At 51.2% G+C, this 16,375-nt stretch overlaps 1 protein-coding gene across 5 annotated transcripts in view; it reads left to right on the top strand.

Annotated features, from left to right (window-relative positions):
- TPD52 (tumor protein D52) overlaps positions 1-16,375 on the top strand; it is a 78,508-nt gene that overhangs the window by 41,012 nt on the left and 21,121 nt on the right. The window lies entirely within an intron of this gene.

Genomic DNA, 16,375 nt, shown 5'->3' on the forward strand with positions numbered 1-16,375 from the left:
TGTGGGCCCTCCTTTGTTGACCCAAGAGAGCTGTTCCCGTGCTGGTTCCTGGTTCTGTTGCCCGCCCGCCCCCTCCCCCCCCCCCGCCACGGGAGCAGCAGCTGGGGATCAGCAGCTGGGGGCAGCGCCTCCTGGGTTGCTGGGTAAAGTCATTTATCAAACGCCTGTGCGACTGCGGCTGTGAGGCTCCGGGAAGGAGGCCCACCTCTAAACCCCGTGGACTCTTCGGCAGGTGGTGGTGTGGCCGCAGCTGAAGGACACTGGTGGTGGCCAAGCCATGCGCCCCGCATTCTGGAATGGACCTGGGGCGATGGAGCCCGACGAGGACTACCAGTCCCCCTTTGATTTTGCCGCCGGGGTGAACAAGGAGTACCTGTACCTGTCTCCCAGGGGGCACCTGTCGCCGCCCGGGTCGCCGGTGCCGCCGAGACTCGGTAACCACGAATGTCCCGAGTTCACTTGGCGTAAGGAAACCTCGGCCCACGGGGGTTGGCCGGGCTTTGAAATGATCCGTGTACGGAGGGCCGGGTGTTGCTGTGTAGCAGCCAGTGGACAGAGCTGTTGCAGATTCCAGGCAGAGACAGGGCTGTTCCATGCGCAGTGTGAGTGTATGTAAATGCAGAATGTGTGCGTGGGCTTTAGAGTTCACTGCGTATATGAGTGTGAGAGCTCTTCTGCTCACTCGGAATTCATGAGCTGATAAGCAATCTAAAAGTGGGGGGAGCAGGCCTTTGTTCCCAGTTGCCTGTAGTTTCTGAAGACATCTACCCCTGGGTTTTGTCTTTGCTAAGATGACAGCATTCCAGGTCCTACTTATGTCGGAGGAGGTCCTGGATTTTGTTCTGGAACATGAAGAGCAACATTTGGAAACACCCAGGCAAGAGCTCTTTTTAAGTAGAAAAACTCAAAGCGGCTGTTCTTTTGGCCATTCCTGCATCTGCTTGCTCCAGAGTATTCTGAGGCCAGGGTTGCGTTGGGGTCAGGGTTTGAGGGCAGCCTGAGTATCACATGGCAGTTCGCTGGTGTCACAGCTGCGGGGAAATGACCTCATCTGTAACTTACCAGAGAAGTAAACAGATTTTCCTAGAAATTCATTTTCTCCTTAGTTTGCTCTTTGTAAGCTTAAAAAGTGGGTAATTTAGGAAGAAATGGACCAGTATGCAGCGTGAAACCTAGTTGTCAGTGTTCCGGTCGCAGTTTGCACCTTCTCTGAGGGATTAGTGGCACCTGCAGCCCCGTGGGGTGTGGTCGGGATGTGCAGGAAGGGAAATGGGGAGGATGCAGCTAGAGCTGGTCTCTGGAGTTGGAACCTGGCAGGCAGCAGCCTGGTGCCGCTGGGGCCACCTCGGACCTGTCGCAAAGGGGTGCCTTTCCTACGCCTGGCGCCTAAGGATGGGCCATCCTGTGCTGACCTCTAACCCTGTGTGCAGGGGCTGTCCCAGAGCAGCACGGGGAGGGAGGGGGAGTTCGCGGTCGGGGGCAGAGTGAAAATGGGTGCAGTGCCTGACTTCAGGGTGAGCTCGGGGTCCACGTGGCCCCAGGAGGATTTGTGGTGCTGGTCTTAGTTCCCAGGGGATCTGTTTCGGCTCCTTTCACTTCCCGTTGCCATAGTTGCTGCCCTCGGATGTTTTCTGTTAGAACAAAAGCAGTTGGTAGGGTTGGGCATGTCCCTGGGCACCTTGCCAACAATTAGTATTTCAGTTCCCAGGAGCAGCCTTTAGGGGTGTGGGCTCACAGGGTTAAACACAAAATTATGAAACAGCAAAGTGACCAACAGACACCAAACTCAGGTGCCCTCTAGGGCTCAGATATAGAGGTTTGCTTCAGTTGGAAAAAAGGAGGGGAGAGGGCATTAAAACAAAAGTCACCTTAGCCACCTTCTAGTAAAAACAGCTTGGTTCTCACATATGCAAACGGAGGGGCCTGGCTTGGTCCTCCCAGTCTGTCCCCGCCCCTCAGGGCACAGGCGGCCATCTGTTTGAGCATCGGTTGATGCAGGGGCCTGGGTGGAATGGCTCCTGGGCCTTCACTGTGCTGGTTCTCATGGCTTCTGTGTAGGACTCTCAGGCCGACGGACCATCCATCCATTTACAAGCTCCTGTGGCTTTTGGCCACTATCCGTTTTCTTCATCAGCAGATGAGACGTGCTCACAGAAGGACTGACGTTCAAAGGATCCTACGCAGAAAGGTTGGGAACAGGGATCTGAAACACATATTCTTTGATATTTATCCAAAATGCCATCACGGGGCCAATGAGGAAATGATGAGATTTAATCTATGGGCAGAGTGTTCCTGAGAAGCAGTCTGCGTTCAGGGGAGGAGGAGGGCTGGCAGCTGGAGCAGAAAGAGGTTGTTATCGGGCCGTGTATCGGGCCGGGCCGGCTGGCCCCTGTTCAGAAGTGCCTTAGACTTCTTCACCCCCAGTCCTCATCAATGCCCCTGTCAGCGGCTGGAGCAGAACTTACTCCTCCCATGTGTGATGGACTCTGAGATTTTAAACTGTTCCATCGATTCTTTTGAAAATGGGTTTCACAGCCCATAGTCTGAAAAACATTGAATTCTAGTAAGTTTCAAAGTCTGGAATATAAGCTCCATTGGAGACGCCAGTCTTCCCCAGCACCTGGAATAGTGCGTGACATCCGTGGCTCAACACAGATTTGCTGAATGAATGAATGACTGGATGGCTGGCTGGCTGGATGAGCGAATGGATGAAACTGGCCAGGGCGAGTTCACACTCTGGTCCGTTTTACAGATGTGAACATTGAGGCCAAGAGAGGTGTTGTGAACTCCCCACATCACAGAGCTCAATTCTTAAGCCAGTGATTTGTTGTTTTTTTCTTTAGTTCCCACTAGTTTGGCCTCCGTGGTGAGGATATAGAGCAGGTTACTCACTCAAGGGGTAACTTCCCTTTGGTGAGGGTTACTGGACTAGTGGATTCTTGTGCCGTGTGACCTGGACACTGTGTCGTCTGCAGTGGCCAGTCACAGGCAGGTCCACGGGCGGTGGCTGGGGCGCTTTGGCCGTTTTCTCTTTCCTTCTGTGACCACCTACAAGGATCCTTTCCCAATGATAGTTACATCAGGTCTCTTCCTCTTAAGGGTTCTCCAGTGTCCAGGAGGTTGCAGTCCGGTTTATTAAAAAGCAAACTTGGTTTGTTTCTAGTGATTTCAGGAAGTAGGAGTCATTAAAAAACCTGACATACTTAATGCAGTCATATTAAACCTGAAAGCACTGGAAAGAACACACGAAGCGGAAATCCCTTAGCTCAGAGGCCTCCTTGTTGCTGTTTTACTTCCCTTGTGATTTCTGCTCTGGGTCATGCTCTTCCTTTTAGGAAGCGGTAAATCACATCTTGAAAGTTTTTCATGATTGCAAAGGTCTTAGCACACTTACTGAGGGTACACCGAATAAAAATCAGTGCAGGATTAAAGAAATGCAGACCCTCCTTTTTCCTAGAGAGGAAACTTAAGGGTGGAAGTGACTTCCTCTCTGGGAACCCCAATCTCTCCGTCACTGACCTCCCTCCTCTCTTTTGTGGGGTGCCCTATTATGAGTCTTGCATTTGGTTAGGGTTGTGGGGGATGATGGCTCCGAAAGCATTGCCTGAAGATTTTTATTTATTTTTTTTAAGATGAAGGAGATTTAAAGGTCCATTTAAGAATACCTGGAGGAGCCCTGGCTGGTGAGGCTCAGTGATTAGAGAGTCGGCCCGAGCACCCAAGGGGGCGGGTTCGAATCCTGGTCAAGGGCATGTCCCTGGGTTGCAGGTTCAATCCCCTCCCATCAGGGTACCTGCCAGAGGGAACCAGTCCATGTGTCTCACATTGGTGTTTCCCTCCCTTCGTTTCTCCCTCCCTCCCTTTCATGTTTTAAAAATCAGTGGGAAAACTATCATTGGATAAGGATAGTAACAACAAAAATCATTTAAGGAGTGTAATTAAAAACAGGAATACCCGGAGGAGGCCAGTCAGGCGTTTGGAAATACTAACGTGCTCTGCCTGTGCCAGCTCTCCTTCCTCCCCCACTGGTTCTGGGGGGGTTTGTGAGGTGAGGATTTGGAGGGTGACCTTTTCGGGGGGAGCCAGTCTTGGGAGCAGGGCTGGCCTCCAGCTCCCGTTCCCTCTGTGCTTTAGTGCCCTGTGCCCTCCTCAGCCCTGACCCCGCCCAGGGCATCTCCTGGGTCCTTGGGTCTCTCCCAGATGGGGTGGCACAGGCTTCCTGGCTTCCCTGTTCCTGCTGCCTGCTCTGTGGTGGCCCATTTCCCCCTCTGCGGTTTTACTGACCTCACCACGGGCAAACGTGGGAAACTACAGCCTCAGGAACTGAAAGTTTCCATGGCTTGTGCTGCCGAATCTCTCTTCCACAGAGAATCGATGTCGAACGGGAGGTATCAGATGCCCCTTTGCCGTAAGCCCCTGGGTTTCCCCCGGACAGGTTGGTCGCCACCTCCCTTTGGGCATTTGGCCACTTGAGAAGCTGATGCTGAGCTGCCTTTGTCACAGCTGGGCGTGGGGAGAGACTGCAACTGGCATCGAGAGCAGATGCCACACGGCTGAGGCACGGACAGCCCCCACACGGGGTCACCTGGCTCAGGATGTCCGTCGGGCTGTGGCTGAGAAGCCTGTGTTAAGTGGGTCCTTAGTGTGTGGGCCTCCGGAGAGGACCGCTATGGGCGGCCCTCTGCTGTCCCCCTGCGGCTCCTGGGATTCATTACGTCCGGAAACAGAGACCCAGGCACAGGAGTGGGGGCCCCGAGCACAGACTTACAAGGGGAAATACCTCTACCTTGTGAGCGTTTTGGATGTTACACCAGAGACATTTTGGACCACAAGTTTTACCTCCTTTTGGGTCTCTTGTTTTGAAAAAGGGGGTGCCTATTTTCCTCTTGTTTGTGCTTAAATAAAACAATCTTTAGACACCGAAGTTTCTTATTCCTACTCTGGTCTTAAAACATTGTTGCCCCTTTAAGACTAAGAGGTGGATACGGTTTTGTTGACAGAAATTTCTGGGGCTTGATTATAACTGTAGCCAATTAGAGATGTCCCTGTGGGGCGGCTGCATTCGTGTTGTCCCTTCTGTGAGGTCATGGGTGCCCCGCACGCGTGGCTCTGTGACGTGAAGGTAGGGGCCTGCTCCAAATGTAACAGTCCTTTGATAGGTTATGAGACTGAAGTTGTATTTTTTTTCTTAGAAAAGTGACATTTTTAATATTTTAAATAGAAAAACCTTGGTAGTTTTCACCACTAAGTGAGGATGAAATGTATAAAATAAAAAGCTCGAGATGTAAAGTAGAGAATGAGGAAGACCGAGTTCTTATCTTGGCCCTCACTCAACTTGGCCCTTCCTGCAGTTCATGTTCAGGGAGTGTTGCTGGTGGCAGTGTGCCAGGCCCTGGCAGGAGGTGCCACGCGGCTGAGGAGGCGGGGTGGGGACTCAGGGCTGGGGCCTGTGTCGCCCAGCCTCGTGGGCTGGTCCTAAGAGCGGAGCAGGGCCTGGGTCACAGGGGCCGGGAAATCCTGGAAGGGCAGGGGACACCTCAAATGGACTAATTAAATGAGATGAGGAGGGGTATTGGGAACGGAAAACACGTGCAAAGACATAAAAAAGAGAGCATGCTTTGGCAAGAGATGGTGGAGTTGGTTGTACAACACACTGAATGTAACCGATGCCCCTTCGCCCCCCACCCCCCTGAATTGTATGCTTAAAAATGGCCAATTTAAAAACATTAAATGGGCAAAAGGTATGGGAGGTAGTTTATGTTATTTTACCTTTTGAGTTAATCATTCCTTATAAAAACCAAAGCATGGCTGCGGACGTAGCATGAGGCGGAGTGGGAGTGGCTGGGCTCCTGCGTCAAGAGCCACAGCTCCGTGAGCAAATGGGGCTGTGGGAGGAGTTCAGGGGAGGGAGTGCCAGGTCAGAGTCAGACTCCTTGGGGGCAGGTGGTCAGTGGACTGGAGGGGACAGAGCATCAGGGAGCTTTGGGGGCAAGAGTCTGAGCAAGAAGCAGTGAGAGCCTGAGCTGAGGCAGGCGGTGGGGTTGGAGATGAGCCGTGTCCCGGGGAGGCGGGTGGGTACCAGAGGAGCGGAGAGGGCAGACGGAGGCTCAGAGCTGGATGCCTCGGAGACGTCCCATGTGACCATGCCCAAGAACTGTTCCTGGGTGAAGGGGCAGAGGAAGGGCACGTGCCAGGTTGCAGAGGAGGGGAAGAGATGGGAAGCGAAGAAGTGAGCTCTAAGCCCAGCTTCACGGCAGAGCCGAGGAGGGAGGCAGGAAGTCTGGGATGACTCGTGGACGTGGAGCGGTGGGGACGACAAATCCTTGGGCAGCATTACATGTGCCTGCTCCTCATGTTCATCACCCTTTGGAATACTCTCATACAGACCCAGAGGGCGAGCTGGCTTTGCCCATTTGTTTTCCTTTAACAGGTCATGGGGTTAGGGCTCAGTTTCTTAGGGCTCTTGCAGCATACTGTGTGGCTTAAAATAACAGAAATGTCTTATATTTTCAAAAATAATTTTTCAGTTATAGTTTATGTATGATATTATATTAGTTTCAAGTATATAACCCAGTGATTAGACATTTATATAACTTATGAAATAATCCCCCAATAAGTCTAGTGGCCATCTGACACCATGCATAATTATTGCAATGTTAGTGACTCTTGTCCCTATGCTGTACTGTACATCCCGACTGCTTTGTAATTTCCAGTTTGTACGTGATCCCTCACCTCTCTCACGCATCTCCCGCCCACCCAGCAGCAAGAGTCTGCTCTGTGTCTCAGGCTGTTTCTGTTCTGCCTGTTCATTTAGTTGTTATTTTAGATTCCACACGTAAGTGAAATCATACAGTGTTTGTCTTCCTCTGACATCTCACTCTGCATACTGTCCTCCAGGTCCTCCCTGTTCCTGCAGGTGCAAGGTTTCATTCTTCTTTACGGCTGAGTCACAGCCCATTGTATCTGCCCCACTTCAGCCATTATCTATTGATGGGCACTGGGTTGCTTCCTATTGTAAACAATGCTGCCATGAACATATGGGCACATATGTCTTTTCAGTTTAGCGTAAACAACAGAAATTTCTTATATCTCAGGTCTGGAGGCTGGTAATCCAAAATCAAGGAGTCGGCAGGGCCACACTCCGCAGCACCTGAAGGCTCCCTGGACTCATTCCAGCTCCTGTGGTTGCCTCAGTCCTGGGCATTCCTGGCTGTGGCTGCATCACTCCAGCCTCTGCTCCATCACCACACAGTGTCCCCCAGTCTCTCTTCCATCACCATGCAGTGCTCCCCAGTCTCCGCTCCATCACCACACAGTGCTCCCCAGTCTTTCTTCCATCACCACGCAGTGTCCCCCAGTCTCTCTTCCATCACCACGCAGTGCTCCCCGGTCTCCGCTCCATCACCACGCAGTGCTCCCCAGTCTCCACTCCATCACCACGCAGTGCTCCACAGTCTCCGCTCCATCACCACACAATGTCCCCAGTCTCCGCTCCATCACCACACAGTGCTCCCCAGTCTCCGCTCCATCACCACGCAGTGCTCCCCATCTCCGCTCCATCACCACACAGTGCTCCCCATCTCCGCTCCATCACCACGCAGTGTCCCCCAGTCTCAGCTCCATCACCACGCAGTGTCCCCCAGTCTCCGCTCCATCACCACGCAGTGCTCCCCATCTCCGCTCCATCACTACGCAGTGCTCCCCAGTCTCTGGTCCATCACCATGCAGTGCTCCCCAGTCTCCGCTCCATCACTACGCAGTGCTCCCCAGTCTCCGCTCCATCACTACGCAGTGCTCCCCAGTCTCTCTTCCATCACCATGCAGTGTCCCCCAGTCTCCGCTCCATCACCACGCAGTGTCCCCCAGTCTCCGCTCCATCACCACGCAGTGCTCCCCCAGTCTCCGCTCCATCACTACGCAGTGCTCCCCAGTCTCCGCTCCATCACCACGCAGTGCTCCCCAGTCTCCGCTCCATCACTACGCAGTGCTCCCCAGTCTCCGCTCCATCACCACGCAGTGCTCCCCGGTCTCTGCTCCATCACCACGCAGTGCTCCCCAGTCTCCGCTCCATCACCACGCAGTGCTCCCCAGTCTCCGCTCCATCACCACGCAGTGCTCCCCATCTCCGCTCCATCACTACGCAGTGCTCCCCATCTCCGCTCCATCACCACGCAGTGCTCCCCAGTCTCCGCTCCATCACCACGCAGTGCTCCCCAGTCTCCGCTCCATCACCACGCAGTGCTCCCCAGTCTCCGCTACATCACCACGCAGTGTTCTCCATGTCTTTGTATCTTTCCATGATGTTCCTCTCTGGATCTCTGTGTCCAAATGTCCTTCTTCCTGTAAGGACACCAGTCTTGGATGAGGGCCCACCCCAATCTAATATGACGTTATCTTCACTCAATTACATCTGCAAAGACCCTGTTTTCAGGCACTGGGCTTAGGCAGTCTAGTCAACCTTTTTGGAGGACACAACGCAACCCAACACCGTCTAATTCCAAAGTTCATGTTTGTCTCTTTCTATTCTCTAAAAAAAATCTCTGTCCCCACTTTCTTCTTCTCTATATAGTTTGAACTCAGTGATGCAAAATTGTATTCAGATCTAAAATTGTCTGACAATGGCTGAAAAGGTTTTTTCTAAAGATTTTTTTATTGACTTCAGAGAGAGGAAGGGAGAGGGAGAATCCTCGACCAGCTGCCTCCTACACACCCCACACTGGGGATTGAGCCAGCAACCCAGCATGTGCCCTCACTGGGAATCGAACCATGACCTCCTGGTTCAATGCTCATCCACTGAGCCATGCCGGCCAGGCATAGCTGGAACGGGTTTAATTTATGGTCACAGAAAGTCTTAAAGGAAGCAGTTGGCTTAATTGGGTGAAGAGTCAAGGACTGTTGGGGTGGCTGCTCCCACATGGGGGGCCTGGGCTGCACCCATAGCACCTGAGCAGGAGGTGCTCACTGGACTCCCCATCACGGCTTCATGGTAATTGTAGGTTCGAAATTCGTATGCAAAGGCATTCCTTCCCTGGCTGACGTTTTTGGGAGTCTGTGGGGAGGACGTGGCTGTCCGTGGGAAAGTACAGAGAAACTTCATTTGTATAAACCCTTGCCCCATAAACCGGTTCACACAGAACATCTGTTAGCATCGGCTCTGACCCAGCCCTGACTGAGGAGGAAGGTAAGGTGTGGCGGCAGGATGGTCGTTCAGACCTGCTCAGACGGGAATCGTCCCTTCCTCATTCTTCCCAGCTTTCCTCGCGCTGAAGCCTGAAGAACTTCATTCTCCTCAGATGACTAACGAGTTCCTCGAAGTCGGAAGCATGGTATTTCAGCACAGCTAAGGCACCAGGAATCTTTGCCCTTCTTTTTAAATCTTAAAAGTTTACTGTCTTAGAGTTCCCATGGGTGGGTAGTCTGGAAGACAACACAGATGTCAAGAGGAACCATTATTTTATGTTCCATTAAGGGGGGAAAATTGCTTTAAGTTAAAAAAAAAAGTTTATTTTCACTTAAGATTTTAATTTTATGCTCATGGACGTGCTTTCAGATTTGTTCAGACACATACATTGGTCATACCCCTCCTGTGCATCCTTTTTAAAGAAAAATAAGTGGAAGTTTTCCAGAAACATATCCACGTGCCCTAACTTACCTGAACTGCTTGTCAACTAGGAGTAATCCATGTTCGTTTTGTTTATTGAATGAATGGCAGAACGCCTGTGATGCAGCCTTTCTTAACCCTTTGCACTCCGAACCATTCTGGACATGGGCTACCAGCTACTCGACGGTACTTTGCGGCGGAAACGTGCATTTACAGACCCTCGTATTATTTAGTATAATTTTGGAACCAAGTAACGTATTATAATGATATTGGACTTATATGAATTGGGTGACATCGAGGAATGTATATTTGCAAAAAAACCAATATTTTATTGTTTATAATTTTGTACAGTATGATAAGTTTTGTAACACTCCCCAATATGCATTGCAGGCTGATTAGTGCATGTTTTACAGTAATAAGTGGTTTGACGCCTGCCACCAGGTGTTTTCCTGTTAGAATACACAATGCAGTCCCGTTTTCTTTGTCCCACATCGGGAATATGTAGTTTATTGTTTAATCCGACACAAAACCCGCTGACATTTCTTGTATATATCTTAGTAATTTTACAATATTTTGATTTAATTTCTTGTGCCATTTCAAGATAAAACTTCAGGGAAACATGCATGTCTCAAAAAGTTGCGTTGAAATAACTCAATTCCCCGTAATCACTAATAAACTGCAATGTCCCCTGAGAGGGGACATCCGAGTGATATGCTAGAATTCCGACGTCCCCTGAGAGGGGACAGCGGAGTGCAAAGGGTTAAGAGAGCGGTCTCCATTGTCTGAGCCACTCACACCTGTTTTGTAAATTTTGAGGCCGGGTTGCAGGTGGTTAAACAACTCTGCCCCTAGGACTGCTTACCTGGCAGGTTGTACAGTGCACCTCAAGTTCACAGATGTAAAAGGCAGAACTGTGCCTTAGGTTTGAATAGCAAGAAACTCCAGTCTCTGTCGACCTTCTCCATTGCCCCCTGGCGGTGGGCTCACCTGGCCCCAGCGGCCTGTCTGTCGGCTCCAGGCTCCCCCGCCCCAACCTCTCCAAGGGGACCTCATGGGTGAGATTGAAGACAGGCAGACCGTCTGTTTGCACAACTAGAAGAAGAATCGAGGAAGTGGCTAAGATGTTAATAACCTGGTGGAACAAATTATTGCCAATATTCAGTCATTTGGGCTCGATCGTGGTACCTGTGATTTTCAAGCCAGGGATCCCCGTGCGTCCCCACACCCTGTGGGAAACACCTGGCCCTCTGCGTCCACCTTCCCTCTGGACTTGACCTTTGACCTCCCTGTTCATTGGCATCTCTCTAAGAATAAGAGGAAGAGGTTAGTCAGAGCGACCTGCGTTTGAATGTCACCTCTGTGCGCAGTTTGCTGAGGGCCTCCATTTCCTGATGGAAATAAATACCCACTCTGGTGCTGGTGGTAGGTCTTTTGTTTTTATGGATTTTTTATGAGATCACATGGAAATCTCCCTGGTGGCGTGTGAGACCTCAATAAATATCCGTCATATTTCTTCCTCCTTCTCCGAGTTTTAAAAACAGCTTTCCATCAGATTTTGAGGGGGGACATTAAAGTTAATAACCAAGTAAGAATTTTTTTTATTATAGTTTTGAGTAATGGGTATATACAGTAAAATGTTTCCATTTCCCAACTTGCATGTTGCTAGTGAGAAATTAATATCTTTTCTCCCCAAAGCCAGATTTCATCTCTACAGTAAATACTGCTCTCCCACTGAGCATAGAGAAACGGGGCAATATTAGCTAGAAAATCTGCTAAGGCAGCGGTCGCCAACCTTTCAGACCTCGCGGACCACCAGAGGTCAGTGGGCCACTGTTGGCAACCGCTGCTCTAAGGCCCCATTGGGATCTGCAGGTGTGGGGAACGGCCTATTTCAGTGATGGCGAACCTTTTGAGCTCGGCGTGTCAGCATTTTGAAAAACCCTAACTTAACTCTGGTGCCATGTCACATATAGAAATTTTTTTATATTTGCAACCATAGTAAAACAAAGACTTACATTTTTGATATTTATTTTATATATTTAATGCCATTTAACACAGAAAAATCAACCAAAAAAATGAGTTCACGTGTCACCTCTGACACGCATGTCATAGGTTCACCATCACTGGCCTATTTGGACCTGATGGAGCAGTTGCTTTTGACCTCATGTGCCAGCTGCTTGCACTGTGTGCAGGGTCTTTTTTATTGTTGCTTCTCGTGGCTTCCCAAGTCTGACCTCTTAGCCCCGACTCTTTATTTGTACGTATTTTGGAAATCAGTGATTTGAAGTGTGTGCTTTAAAATCAAACCATCTGCCCTGACCGGTTTGACTCAGTGTATAGAGCGTCGGCCTGCGGACTCAAGGGTCCCGGGTTCGATTCCAGTCAAGGGCATGTACCTTGGTTGCGGGCACATCCCCAGTAGGGAGTGTGCAGGAGGCAGCTGATCGATGTTTCTCTCTCATCGATGTTTCTAGCTCCCTCTCCCTCTCCTTTCCTCTCTGTAAAAAATCAATAAAATATATTTTTAAAAAATAAATAAATAATAAAATCAAACCATCTAGGTCCCACATCCTAACTGCACCGTGTTTTCAGATGTGACCCTGGGCAGGTTAACATCTGTGTGCTTCAGGTGCCTCGCCTACAAGTGGCAGGTGACCCGCCTCACAGACATGCCGCCCGTGAACAATGGAACACTCATCGACGCCTGCTCAGAGAGGGCAGCCTGCACTGTGTGGTGGCTGTGGTGGCGAATAGTTTTCCCAAGTCACGCCTGTCTGCGGTGCTGGTGATCTCAACATCCACCGTCCTGTTCTCCTTTCCTATTATTTCCCTCCCGTTGAAACCGCACCTTTAAAGTATATATAATGCTGGTCGTTTGCTGCCACCTGCAGGCTAATATGGAGAAAGCAGGACATGTAATGTGCTGACTTTCTTCGATTCTGAATATAAAATCTCAAGGTCGTCTTGGAGGCCCCAAGGCCAACTGGGGGCAACCCCATACCCCCATTTTCTGCGCTATTCTCTTTCCCTGGTACTCTAAATACATGAATGATATTCGAATCCCTTTAGATTCTTTCTGGAATTGGGCAGCTATGCCTAAGCACTGTGAGTAATCAGAGACTGAAGTTTCCTGCTTAAGTAGATTTGTGAAAGGCTGTTTATGAAAAAGTATGAAAGAATCCTTGTTATTTAAGCCATGGGTTAGCATCTGAGTTTTGGGGTCTTGGGGGGCTATCTTGTTCTGGTTGTAGAAGTTGAAAGGTCTGAGGAAAACATTAAAAATAAATAATGTTGCCTGGCTGGTGTGGCTCGGTTGATTGGGTGTTGGCCCCTGCACTAAAAGGTTGCTGGTTTGACTCCTGGTGGGAATATATCCTGGGTTGGGGCTTGGTCCCCGGTAGGGGGCGTGCAGGAGGCAGCCAATCAATGTTTTGCTCTCACATCAATGTTTTCTCTTTCTCCCTCTTCCTCGCTCTCTAAAAATCAATAAAAAAAGTTAAAAAAAATAAATAACGTTTATAAGGAACTCTCTTATGGTTCCTTCTGTGATGCCTGTATGATTGCTACCTGTATGCTTGTCTTCCATTTTCAACCTCACACTCCTTTGTAACGTAACCTGGTGTCGGAATGCATTTGCAAGCACACGTGGACCCGGGATGGTTTCTCACAGCACCTCGCAGCGCCGCGCCCGCAGTTTGAATCGTCCGCAGTTGGGTCCGCCCTGTCACTGCAGAATAGTGGGGGGCGGGCCAGTGAGGCCTTGGTGCTGAACTGCAGGTTGAATTTGTCCTGAAAACCATAGGGGTTGACTGAAGGATTTTACCTGGGGAGTGACATGATCAGATTTCTATCCTAGAAAAAGTACCCAGGCACCCTGTTCCCAGCTGCTTCTGGGGGAACCTGTTATTCTTAGAGCCTCGCCACCCCTGACTGTCCCTTCCTCCCTGGTGTTGTCTGCAGGAGAGGGCTCACCCTGGTCTCTTGGCCACTCCAGTTTGTGGCCTCAAATAGTTTCATGTGTATTATTACTGCGATGCCTTTAGCGATTCTGTGAGCACCTTTCAGTAGGCACTGTTTTGATATTGTTATACTAGTGATTGATGTTATTGTAATTACTAACTACCATTGTGCAGTCAACATGCACTAGGCTGTGTAGCAAGTGTCCTTGTAAATTACCTTTTACCAGATGTGCACACCTGTGTGTCATTGACTCACCCTCCTCGTAGCCTGGCTGCTCGCTGGCGCCTGCTGAACGGCATGGTATTCTTCCTTCTTCCTGTCCACCTGGTGGCTAGTCTGTCATCGGCTGCGGGCACCTTGCTCTGGGTGGTGCCACATGGCTGCCGTGGCTGAGCTGGCATTTCCCAGGGATGATGTGGGGCGGGGTGGGGAACAGCCATGGTGACCGTGATGCTCAGTGGTCCCCCACGTAAAAGCACCTGCTGGCTGCCGTGGAGACTGAGCACACGCACCTGTGACAGGGAGGCACCTGTGAGAGGGGGGCACCTGTGAGAGGGGGGCACCTGTGAGAGGGGGGCACCTGTGATGGGGGGGCACCTGTGACGGGGGGGCACCTGTGATGGGGGGGGCACCTGTGACGGGGGGCATCTGTGACAGGGGGGCACCTGTGACAGGGAGGCATCTGTGACATGGGGATACCTGTGACAGGGAGGCACCTGTGACATGGCACCTGTGACATGGGGGCACCTGTGACATGGGGATACCTGTGACAGGGAGGCACCTGTGACATGGCACCTGTGACATGGGGGCACCTGTGACATGGCACCTGTGACATGGGGATGCCTGTGACATGGGGATGCCTGTGACATGGGGATACCTGTGACACGGGGGCACCTGTGACATGGGGGGCACCTGTGACAGAGGGGCACCTGTGACAGGGGGCACCTGTGACATGGCACCTGTGACATGGGGATAACTGTGACATGGGGGCACCTGTGACATGGGGGCACCTGTGACAGGGAGGCACCTGTAACATGGGGGCACCTGTGACATGGGGGCACCTGTGACATGGGGATACCTGTGACATGGGGATACCTGTGACAGGGGGGCACCTGTGACATGGGGATACCTGTGACATGGGGATACCTGTGACATGGGGGCACCTGTGACATGGGGGCACCTGTGACAGGGGGGCACCTGTGACATGGGGATACCTGTGATATGGGGATACCTGTGATATGGGGATACCTGTGACAGGGGGGCACCTGTGACATGGGGATACCTGTGATATGGGGATACCTGTGACATGGGGATACCTGTGACATGGGGGCATCTGTGACATGGGGGCACCTGTGACAGGGGGGCACCTGTGACAGGGGGGCACCTGTGATGAGGGACGGATGGGCGGACTGTGACACAGGAATAGGATATAAGGGGCACGAGGAGCTTGGTGAGCAAGATAAATAATATGTAAATGTGGTACTTTAAAAAACTTAAAGTAAAGTAACCCATAATGAGCAAAATACTAACGTTTTAAACAAAGACAGGAGCAGGAGCAGTGCTGTGCAAAGCTGTTTTGGAGCCTGTGGCAAAATTTGGGTATTTGGTTCATTGTGGGTTCTTTGAATTAACTTTGATTTTTACAAATGATTGCATTAAGAATTAAAATTGCTCATAGTGAGTTTTTTGCTGCCCCTTAAATTTTGCACCCATGGTGTGGGGGCTCACGAGTGGTGGGCGGAGCGAGGACAGAGCTGCTGCCTCCCTGGTCTTGTGCAGGAATGCTGGGACTGTGGGCTCTTCCTGCAGGAGGAGCAGGCCTGCTCTGCCCCAGGGCAGCAGGCGCCGCTGCGACTGGTCTTAAAGAATGTGGAGAGTTCACGTGGGTGCTGGTCTTTTCTCTGAATATACACATTAGGGGCTGCCAGGCGGCCTGGATAACACACACACACACACACACACACACACACGTATATGTACAGGGTGGGGCAAAAGTAGGTTTACAGTTGTGAGTATGCAAAACACAGTTTATTCTTATATTATTTAACTAGAGGCCCGGTGCATGAAATTCATGCATGGTAGGGTCCCTAGGCCTGGCTGGCGATCAGGACCGATCTGTGGGGCGACTGGTGGGATGATCGGGGCCCCTGCTTGCACCCACCTTGGCTGGCCTGGCACTGCCCGCTTGTCGCCCCTGCCCCCCACTGCTGCCGGTCACCTCCCTCTGCAGGACAACCAACAGGGCGATGGGGGGGCCCCGTTGGCACCCACCTTGGCTGGCAACCTGGCGCCAGCCGCTCGCTGGCCCCACTCCTCGCTGCCACGGTCGTGGCCTGCAGGCTGGGGGCAGCTTCTGCATTGAGTGTCTGCCTCCCTGGTGGTCAGTGCACATCATAGCGACCGGTTGTTCCACCGTTTGGGTTGCATATTAGGGTTTTATTATATAGGATTATTGTATTATTTTCCATACAAACAACTGTAAACCTACTTTTGCCCCACCCTGTATGTGTGTGCATGCCACACACACACACACAAAAGCTACGAGAAGGTGTTTCCTACACCCACTCCCTAGTAGAAGGAAACAGGCCAAGTGCTCCGCGGTTCCCCCTCGCCGTGGGGTGCTGTGTGGGTTCACAGCCAGAGGAAGCCAGAGCCTCCTGGAGCGCCCCCACCCACCCCCGCTTCCTGAGAATTACTAGTGGTGCCGAGTCACTGGTTTAGGATTGCAAGCCTCGCCAAGATTTCATTCCTGGCCTTGCCACTCCTCGGCTTCGCAGTGACTATATCATGACTGAAGACATGAACAGAAACTGA

Source organism: Myotis yumanensis, unplaced genomic scaffold (assembly GCF_028538775.1).
Source record: "Myotis yumanensis isolate MYYU_CA2020_CCGP unplaced genomic scaffold, mMyoYum1.0.hap1 SCAF_15, whole genome shotgun sequence".
In the NCBI taxonomy this organism is placed as follows: domain Eukaryota; kingdom Metazoa; phylum Chordata; class Mammalia; order Chiroptera; family Vespertilionidae; genus Myotis; species Myotis yumanensis.